This window comes from Achroia grisella, unplaced genomic scaffold (genome assembly GCF_030625045.1).
Source record: "Achroia grisella isolate CSIRO2021 unplaced genomic scaffold, CSIRO_AGI_Agris_v1 utg794, whole genome shotgun sequence".
In the NCBI taxonomy this organism is placed as follows: Eukaryota; Metazoa; Arthropoda; class Insecta; order Lepidoptera; family Pyralidae; genus Achroia; species Achroia grisella.
In genome coordinates, this window is record NW_026713026.1 from 3,753,095 (window position 1) to 3,765,055 (window position 11,961).

The 11,961-nt window shown below is 31.7% G+C and overlaps 1 protein-coding gene across 4 annotated transcripts in view; it reads left to right on the forward strand.

The window, feature by feature from the left end:
• The window catches only part of LOC131851591 (dual specificity calcium/calmodulin-dependent 3',5'-cyclic nucleotide phosphodiesterase 1), a 377,466-nt gene that overhangs the window by 234,693 nt on the left and 130,812 nt on the right, over window positions 1–11,961 (forward strand). The gene's annotated exons all lie outside the window — the stretch shown is intronic.

Here is an 11,961-nt window from a genome sequence, read left to right on the forward strand (position 1 = left end):
TGTTGTGAAGAGTAGTTTTAATGGTTCGATTTGAGAGCATTGCTTTGATCCATTGAGTGGTGGTTTCATCCACTTTCTTGCGGATGAGTCCCTGTGAGATGGTCTCTATGGGCGTGTTATCAAAAGCACCCTCAATATCGATAAATGCACATAGAGCTATTTGTTTGTCCTCAAAGGCCTTCTCGACCTTGTCGGTGAGTTCGAGCAAGGCGGTCTCTGTGGAATGTCCCTTGCGGTAGGCATGTTGATTCCTGTGCGGGGGAGCATTTTCGAGGATTGTAGCTCTAATGTGTTGGTCCAGAACCTTTTCCATGGTTTTTATTATGAAAGAGGTTAGGCTTATATATGAGACTTTGGCTGCGAGTAGTCTCTTCGACCGGTTTTCGGTACGTAGGTTGACCTTCGTTAATGGTTCTGGTATAAAACCCCAGGCAAAGCTGGCTCTAAATATTCTTACCAGATAGGGAGATAGGATGTCAAGCCCTTGTTGTAACAGGGCTGGGAAAATTCCATCTTCTCCCGATGATTTATATGGCTTGAAAGATTTTATAGCCCATATAATTTGTTTTGGTCGAAAAATCCTCGCAGCTCTGTTCCACGCCTCATGGTTGGGCTTTTGTAGATGTGAGCTTGGAGGGTTCTCCTTATCTCTTGAGATATGAACCGAGCCAGGGAAGTGGGTTGTAGATAGCAGCTGTAGAGTTTCTTCCTCTGATGTCGTATAGGTACCATTGGGCCTTTTCATAAGTCCAATTTGGTTATTTGGCGCCTTGGCAAGCATTTTGTGTAATCTGGATCCTTGGGGAGTCTGAGTTATCTCCTCGCAGAAAGCACGAAAATCTACCCCTTACAAAAATACAAAACTATCATCTTTCTAATCATACTAGTAGTTCTCCAAGGATTCGGCCATGTGCTAAGCTTATGTGTTTTGTATATATTAATATAAATAATATGGACTATATCATACGCTCTCTCTTGATAGTATTAATTATTAATTAAGGTTGTTTTTATTAGTTAACTCATGCCTCCATTATTTATTATGCTTAAAACCACCACACTTTTGTATTGAACCCGCTTACATTAGTACAGGTCCTTTACGGTAGACTCGCCACCTCTGTTAATAGTAATTAGACCTCTCATTAGAACATCTGTACACGTATTACGACACGTGTTTCGCTTCTAAACGAGGTATTCCAGTTAGTTGATCGAAGCATGAAAATTTAACGTTGTACTTAAATAAGAGTAAGGTATATAATGATAAGTAGAGAGCAGAACGATTTTCGGTCTTTTTAAAATCCTAAATTGTTCATGTTAATTTGTCTTCTCTCTAAACAGTATATAGCAAAGTCGGCATTTATATATTTCTTCGTTTGTTTTGCCAATTACTTATTCTAAACCTCATGGAGGTCATATAACTATACAGAACGTATATATATATGTATATAATATAGTCCTAATTATATATAGTCCTTATAAATTCAATACGAGAATTTTCACTAACTTTTAAAAAATATCTTCTAAAATGTTTAGGACTATATTATATACATATATATACGTTCTGTATGATATATATACGTAAATACACTATAAACTCATTCAAAATAGAGACTAATTGCTTTTGTATTTGTGTATATAAATGAATTTCAAAACAGTTTAAAATATGAAAATATTTTAAGAAAGTAAACCGCGTAATAGAATTATTCAAAGTTAATACGTTCCACGCTGCTTAGTTTGTTTTCTTATTCGAAATTTAAATTAGAGGACATGGGTAATCCACTAAAGTGATTCGAATTGAAATTATATTCGAAGGTTTATTCAAATGAGACTTGTTTTATTTCCGTTCTGGAGTGTTGCGGTTATATGAGTAACAATTTTTAGGACAGATTCGAAACAGCACCGGAAATAAATTGAGACAGTTGTAAAACGACAAATTGTTAATTAGCTAGTTATTCATGTACAACTTCATATCCATTTAAGTAATTTTTTTTGTTATATTACTATATTTTAACATTATAAGCTACTTCTGAAGATCGCGGAGTAGATTCCGTTAAACACATTTTTATTTACATTTCACGACATCCTAGATGGTGTAGTTAGAGGCTACGTATATATTTTTATATATATTTATATACTTTTCGCATAAGTACAACGCTTTCTTAATTACTTCGAATTGTTATTTTACTCAGTTAGACTATTAATTTGCTATAATAATAGACAATAAGGTTTGATACTGTTATTGATAACGTCCTGACCTAGTAGTTTGTTATCCCGATTTATATTCTAAAGATCGCGAGTTCAATCGGAAATGTAGTTATCTTTTATGGTTTTATTAGATTTAAAACTCTGTAGATACATAGTATTGTATAAAGGGTTGTACATAACAATTGGGTAAGTAAAAATAAATGTCATGCAGGTAGTGCAGGCGGGTGCACCATTCTATTATCATCTATGAAATAAAAACACCATTATAAGTGAAATATCTACCCATGAAATAAAAAGTTAAATACACTATTTGTCTTGTTGTATATTATATGTTCTTTGCTACTACAAATCTTATTCTGTTATTAGACCCTACAAGGACCTATCTTTTGACATTATAGCGTGATAAAATCTCCGTCTTAACACCTACAATTGCTGACATATCGTAACGCATAAATAACCCACATTTCCCTTAGAATACTGAGAAACTGTAGCAATAATTAAGGCTCGAGGTGTCTTGAAGTGATGATAAAGGTAAATATAATCTATTTGAAAGTAATTAACAAAGAACGAAATTTAAATTTTCAAGAATTACTACATATTTTCGAGTATAGATACTTATGAAGTATATATATACATCTGTTTTTATATTAATGCAAATCCATATTAAGTTAAGACTTTGTAAAAAATCTTGTTTAATAAAACGCAAATTTATACAAAAGATAGCGAGAGAATTCTCTTGGGTTCAAATATGATCAGCAAAATTAATTCAGTTGCAAAGCAGTTTGCTTTGTATGCTGTGTTTTGGTTGAAGAGTTGAAAATCAGTGAAATCACAAGATATGGTGACAACATTTTACTTATTTGAAATCATATCACGCGGATCACATGATAACGTGATGTCCATATTGCTGTTCATGTATATAGGCGGCAGTTACCACTTACTCTTAGGATGGTCGTTGTTTCTACGTTATTTAATTAAAAGCGCAATCTATCTGTCTAACCCAACTGGTGTTGTACTCGTATTTGTAAGTATAGCTTTCCATTTATTTTTTCTCTTACTTTGAAAGCAATGAAATTGATAAAATATTTTTTTTTTTCGGTACTTATCTTTTGATGCTCGTTGTCACAGATATTAAATCAGAGCTCTATATGTACCTATATCTACAGGTGAATATGAATTGCAAATGTGCATGAAATTTTCAATGCGACTTGGTGCGCGCTCTATCTGAAATTGTGGTTTTAATAACCACACTACTAGTAACATTTGTCACTAAATAAGTATCAAAACAGAATTACCTACACATATATAGATAATTATATTAGAAATATGTGGAACATTTTGCAATAAGATCTAAAGGTTAACTACCGAGTTAGAATGTTTACAAAAACGCACCTAATAATTATCAGTTGAAATTTATTATTTCTCTTCAGACACCATATAAAAAAGATGAGCAGATATATTAAAATGTATGTAAATATATATTTATATAATATCAAAGTACGTATATAATATAATTGATATAATAACTAACATAACAAAATACACTCAATCAAAACTGCAGACAATAAATGCTGGATACTCTATAGATTTCAAAAATGTATTCTGAATGAATTTCTGTTCACTGTTCCTGAGGATATCGTATTTTCAATACATACCAACTATGCGTTCTTATGATATTGTAAGAGTATATATATACATATAGCTTATGTGTCTCTCTAGAATACCTCATCTTTACCCTGAAAAGAGTCTCTAGTTACTGCAAATATTTCGGAATATACATACTATTCTCATATCAAAATCCATCCGTTTCATAAATCATAAGTTATTAAACAGAAATAATACTTTATTTCTCTCCATGTCAATTATATAATTTATTCGCAATACTTAGACTTCGACCACAAAATGTTGGTAACTTAATGACTAAAAGCGGCGCTGGCGCGTCATAAACAAACAGTCATAGTTTGTCGGACACTGGGTACGCATCGACGTACATTTACGAACGTCACAGCATCAGCAACTTCTCACAAATTACTTGAACTCAGTTTCTAATTAACAAGACCATCAGAGGGTAAGTGCAAACATATTACAATTTCCTTTCAAACAGCTTATGTTGTAAGCTACGTGATAGTATAAATACATTCCATTCGACTACAAAATTAAATGAGAAGCTCATTTCGTTTCTGTAGCCTTCACTGCATGAATGTTGTATGCTGCTAACCATAAAACTTGTTATTTTCTATATTTTTTTATGTAATTTAAAAAACCCACCACAGATTAAATTGTGATGCTCATGCTATTCTAGAGGACTACTGTAACCTGTGATTTCAATGTCAAATCTAATCAGAACACAACTTACGAATCAAGCAGCTCGAGGACAGAAATAGTTGAGACAAGAAACCAAACAATTCGCAAAACGCCATCTAGTTCTAAGCTAAACAGAGATATACATAGTATAAATGGGTTGGTATGGGTACATGTGTTATGGGGACGAGACCACAAATACATACATAGTATAAATAAAAAACATTCAGACCAATACAAGCAATCATATTAATAAATACAAATGTTTGCACCGTGCGAATTGAAGCCGACTATCAGACGTAAAACAGTGTGCTAAATCGCCACACCACCGAGACTATGGATGACTTTGTATAAAGTCTGTCACGGTAAATATAGTAATTCTACATATGTATATTTATATTGTATGTTTTTTGTAGCGATACGCACTAGCCATTAGCCTCTCGCTAGATAATAAGAACATGTAAATAAATTTGAACATTACGCAATGCACACATATCCAATTAAGTGTGCGAACGATAGATCACGTCAATGTATGGTGGGTCACAACTGGTCGCAAGGCTATGTGAATGTTCCAACGCGCTAAATATTTAGTTATAACTCCGGTGTGTACCGTCTGATATGTTATGAATGTTATTTCTAACACGTGCAAAAACGAATGAAAATAATGGTTTTGTGGATATACCTATAATAATTGTTATAATCAATTTAAACGAACATTAGACAATTTTTACTAAACTGAACTTCATTATTATAAATTGACGACCCCGATGATCTAACGGTTTAGTTAGTCTATCTTGACTTTTCAGTGTCAATTCTCATAGAATACAAAATGATTAAGTTAAATATCTAATTCACTTAATTAATATTATTTATTTGTTTCTTAGTTCTCAATATCTCTCATAAAATTCATTTTGGTATACGAGTAGTATTTCATACACATATGCTAAGAAAGACATAGGTGAAATGTAGTAGAATACAAATAATAAAATTTTTGCTTCATTTTAAGCGTATTATTGTCTATTATTATGATTTCATCGTGTATTTCGGAATGTTGTCGTCTGCCAATAAATATTATATTGACCAGTCTCTCGGGAGGTCCCCAAGAGCCTCCGCAGTAGGTATAATTAACAAGTTAATATGTTAATTCGCTAATAAATAATATATGGCACAAAAACCGAACGTATGTGTTTTTATCATTGTTTTAATACGTCATAAGTTTACGTTTTCGTTTATTATATATTTTTTTCTGTATTATCCATCCATATTTTTGGACGTATAGTATAAAAACATATTACACCGTTTTCGAGTGTTATACATTTGTAGTAAAATACTAAGCGTATAGACACTGTTGTAAATTCTCATTTAAAGATAACTTACAAAGAAGCCGAATTTTTTATTTCAAAGTTTATAAATGTACCCAATCACGCTTATAATATGGCATCAATCTATATTCATAAACTAAACATCTCCTATAATAATATAATAAAATAGATACTTATTATTCTAACATCGTTACTTTGTAATGATTGGGTTATAAGATCTCTCATAAAAGGTTGCAAATAATAGGTACCTACCTCGGTTCTGACCTAGGGCACATCTAATATTGCTACTATTCAATTTGCTAAAATATTCGTTTATGTTTTATTTTGGGCTCTTTGTAATATTCATGTAAGTAATAAATATGAAAGAATTTTAGGTGAACTGAGACCTATTGAAGATTGTGTAGAAGTTGAAGAAACAAAATTGTACTAGAACAGAACTCCATAAAAGAAAATCTAAATTCAGAATATTTTGGTTAGCCATTCAGCAGAGTATTGTTGTTAGTTCTTTATTTCAAATCAATTTATATCAGTTTTGAAAAGTATTTATAGACATATTAACACTGACTGCGATGCGTCTGCAGTTATTTAAGAGTAGAATATGTGTGATGAGTTGCCGGTGTTTGCGCACAGAAACAGTATTTTACCTGATTTCTAGGCATACTTTAAAACAATATTCACTATAAGTACATAAACTAATTTTAAACATCTTTTCTAAATTTATTCGGAATATACGTTAATTTATTTAGAGCGTATCTGTATATAAATAATTTTATTTATAAATTTAATAAATGTGCAGAATGTGCCTTCAGGACTACTATTTAGGAGAGCATAGACAGATATGTTTTCAACTGTAAGCGTTAATATGAACGCAATACATGACATGTCACTGGGTAAAGTAAATAAGATAGCTATTTAGCGTTTTATTTCTAACAAGAATATTATTTTATCAAATTGCTTTATTTTCGTTTTTTCTTCTTTAACCTCGTTTTTCTCGGCGATTCAAAATCCTTGTCATTGAGGTTAAACATCATAATTGAGTTGTACAACAACTTAGCATTCTGACTTTTTCATACAATAGTCTGAAAAAGCCGGAATACGAAGTTGTTATGTCTGTATGTGTCACGATGTATACTGACATCGGGTACTAATTTTATCAAGATTGTACATCGTAGGAATTTTAGAAAAGTTTCGTGTTCGTCCTATATCGTATAGTATAATTAGTTCTTTATTTATTTAATTCAAATTCATATAATAAAATGTATATGATTAAAGTAAATGAAAATAAATTGATAACATAAATTTGTCTAGTTCTACTCTCACAGCTCTGTCCACAGTTAATGTTGTGGTGATGGTAACATTTTGCAGTAGGTATATAGGTATATACTGCAAAATATTTTAATTTAATTATAGTTAATTTACTTTACGTTATGCATTTTGCTCTGAAATTATTAGAATCCAACATAACAGAGAATTATGTTACGACTGTGACATACCTGATTTATTTCGCTTTATTTGTAAACAGATAATCAACAGCTAGTATTAATAAAGACTTCATTTTTCGTATCGGCCAGATTCCGACTCGAGACCAAAAGACTTGAATTTGTAACCACTAAACCACTTACAATTAAGTAATTATGAATGAATGTAGAAAAGATTAGAAAGAATTTCGTAGGCGTTTACGGCGTTTTTATTCATTATTGCAATCAAAGCGAAGACAGCTTTCCAAGCATGTACACAAACGACTTAACGTGCCCTAAAGTAGGACAGGTTAAGCCACTAATCCTCGCTGTTGTCATTAGATAATAGTCGTTAAACACGCTCGAAACAAATTCAGGAAACTGTATGTACGAGTACGTATATAAACGTACTCGTACATACAGTTTCCTGAATTTGTAGTACGTGTGATTATTATTTATGGGGATTAGTGGCTTCATTACTATTATTATGCCATGCAGGTTGACCTCCCCGTTGTCCCCTGTAGTAATCATTATAATTAACTCTTGGTGAAATTTATCACTATGCATTAGTGGCTTCATTACTATCATTGTACCATGCAGGTTGATCGCCACATTGTCCTCTGTAGTAATCATTATAATTAACTCTTGGTGCAATTCATCACAATGCATTAGTGCCTTCATTACTATCATTGTACCATGCAGGTTGATCTCCACATTGTCCTCTGTAGTAATCATTATAATTAAATCTTGGTGAAATTCATCACAATGCATTAGTGGTTTCATTACTATTATTGTACCATGCAGGTTGACCTCCACATTGTCCCCTGTAGTAATCATTATAATTAACTCTTGGTGAAATTCATCATAATGCAGTAATCGATCTGGCTTTATCCTCATACTAATCATCTTTTATTAATATCCCGTAGGCGAAACCTTCCATTTATAAAAAAATAGTATATAATAGTAATATATCATTATTTCATAGTGTATTTTTATCACACATATTAGGTGTACAAAATACTGTAGTACTTTATAGAACTGACCAAATATCAAATAAAAGCAGCTGTAATTGCACAGCTGTTTCCATTACAAGGGTGGGATCTGAGTATGAAATAATGGAAGTTTTTTTATCTCAGGACTATTCACACGGCGCCATTTAGATCCAAGTTGAGCTAGCTAAAGCTTGTGTTATGTGTACTAGACAACTGATAAAAATTTTTTTTTTCGTGAATACATAAATATTACACATACAGAAACAGCCAGACCGACACAGACAATCATACTCATGAATACTAATATTTGTACCGCGCGAGAAATCGAACCCGCAACCATCGTAAGTAAAGCGGTATGTTAAACCGCTAGACAACGGATACCATCAAATAATGGAAGCTGTAAGCGCCGTCTAGTCCCAAGCTAAGCAAAGCTTGTGTTATGGTTACTAGACAACTGATACAAATACATATATATATTTTTTGTAAATTCATGCATAATATACATACCACCACCAAAACACCCAGACCGACATAAACAATTATACTGATAAATACAAATGTTTGTGCGAGAAATCCAACCCGCGTCCATCGAATGTAAAACGATGTGCTTAATCGCTAGATCACCGAGGCCGTCAATTGTAGGATATCGTGTCGTACACCAAAATGTTGTAACAATGGGCGTTGATAAGGCACCACTGCCTACTGACAACAATAGATTGAGCCATCTAAACCAACTGTTTACATAATCGTAGTTAGTAATTCGATAGATTACCTATGTCTGCCTCAATTAACCAACTGTCTAAGCCATAAAGTCAAGAGGCTTATTGAACTTCACAATATTAATTCAAAGCTACAACAGATACAATACAATGAATAATTTATATTTCAACATTGAGTAGATGTTTACAAATTAAACTTGCCAGATATTGATATCTCGTTGATTATCATAATTTATTCATATAAATTATGCTCCGTAAACTGGAACTTGATATGCAAAATGACAGACAGATAAAAGAATGACGAAACAGATATAAAATGCGAAAGTACAAAGTAGTTTGCGTGGGTATATTTGTCTCACCTTATTCTACATGTAAACAGCTTCTTTCGCTATTTAATATAGATAGATAGATAAATTCTTTATTCAACAATTACACATATGGAATCAACAATTGCATACAGGAGATACATTTTATAAATAGTAATAAAGTTTACAAATTAAATAATGCAGAAATATAATATTACAATATAAAATAAAAATGGAGGTGGCTTTATGTGTCGCAATGATGAAGAGGCAACCAACTCAGCATGAAGCTACAGATAAGTCTGCAGCGCTGATATTCTGTTGGCTCCTATAATTAAATACATACATACAGATGCTGTATCTTAATCCACAGATACTAATTAAAAATACAATTAAAAGACAACCTAAATCTAAGTCAACTATAACTAATACAAGAATAAAACCTTTCTAACGTCACGTTTGTTTAAAAATATGCTGAAAATCACTTTCTAACATTTAAAAACGTACAAAAAATCAAATTATACTCATAGATCTAGCTCATCACACTTCATAACTAAAGCTCGGCTATAAAATAAGTACCCAGGCCCACTCCTAACCCGCAGGGCTTTTCAACATTGTTTAGTTATTTAATTAAGGATCAAAAGGTAAACACCCTCAGCTTAGCTTTCAGAGCTTCCTCAGAACTTATTAATTTTCCAAATACAATTAGTTTCATCAAAGTATTTAAGGATTATATGTTTTACTATTTTACTACCTTCATTATATCCGTGGTTTAATTCGCCTAGTTTCTATAACGGAAATGAGTCAGTCTCCTGTTTACAACGTAGGAACATAGCAAAGGATAAAATTAGTATTATATATACTTAAGTGTAAGTTGTATAAAAGTACCGTATTTCTGTCTTCTTACTATTATATGAAGACGGTTTAGGAATCTAAACAAATATAGGCTTCGCTTCTAAAGGCTTGTTATGGGACTTGCTGCATAGTTTCTTCGAATGATCAAGAGTCATACTTCTTACATTCTACATCCATTTCCACTTTGAACATTATTTATTTTTGTGTTATCGAAATAATTTTATAGCCTCAATAATTTTATGTATACAAGTAAATAAAATTTAAACACTTCAATTTTATTTAAAAAACATTTGATTAAAAGTTTGTAATGTTAAAATTAACAGATTTTCACAACATAAAAAAAGTTACCTATCCTACTTATTTGTGGAACTTCCCTGGCAGATAGTTATTGTTATAACTAAGGAAGGAAGGAAAGGAATAAGCTAAGGAATAACTATAGCTACTTTCTATTTATTTTCACGCGGACGAAGTTGCAGGTAACAGTGGCAAATAAAGCATTTACATCTCTCGACGTTTCATATGTTAATTAGTAGGAAATAGTAATCAAAACATAAAAATATCACTTGATAATAATCATTCACACTTTGTTCTTTATATTCGTTTCAATATTAGTTTGATTGAAAATTTAAGTAAGCTTTTTTCATATACTAAAGAGTTATCCTTAAGGTACATTCAAAATAGGTCTCTATTCAAAATAATGCCTCGACATCTCGTCGCCCAAATCTCATCCCCCGAGTATGCTTTATGCATAATTCATAAACACAAATGAAGCCCTATTGCATATACCTACACAGAGAAAGCACCATGAGAGTAGGTAGGTAGTTGGTAGGTAGGTAGGTACTCACTGCTTAGTAAACTTTACAACAAGACTTATCTATTTTAATGTTCTGTATATCTACATATATTATCTACATACCTAATATGAATAAAGTACCGTGTTTGTAATAATTTCACCCTTTGTTTACAAACCTATGTAAAAGAATTCATTACACATTTGGCGCACATACAGTATGTGTAATATTTTGTAAATTTACAATTAAGTTACAGAGTCTCTCTATTAATTTCAAAGTTTTCTATTTTGATAATTCGTTAGTTCTGAATTTTATATAACTATATGTTAAGCATTAAACTTTATTTTTAATTCAAAATACACAAAGGTAAAATAGACAAACTTGCAACTTTAAAATTCTCATAAAGTTATGTATTAATATGCTTAGCAAACAATTATTTACGTTGAAAATTAAGAATAAAATATATCGTTAAAACCGTATCGTTTTCAAAATATAGTACGAAGCAAATACGAGAAAAACATTCGTAAATGCAAGTGGAATTTGTTTACCACACTCGTCAGATGGGTAATATCTATGCGGTATAAGTATCAAGTCGGCAATGAGGCGTTAATGGGTTGTTTTGAAGATAATTTTACAGTAATGTGTTTGTTTGCCTAATATGTAAAGCTTTTACATGTCCAAATACAATATTAGCAAAATGTTAATTTCTCATGTGAATATAATAAGAATAAGAAAATACATTCAATTAATGAAATTAGAAAAAAATAACACCGTTACGATGCTTAGGCCGGATGGGATAGCCCATCCCATCCCATCTGGCTATCCCATCCGGCATAAGCATCGTAACATTATTAGCATTATCAATTAGAAAGAGAAATTAATAATTATAAGTATTTTACTTTATACTTTTGACTACAATTTTCGGATAAGTTAGTCAAAGTTATTTTGATAACAGTATGCATCATATTAATCGCCTTAAGTTGACTTGCTAAGTTTAATTCGATGTCTGATGAGCTAAAT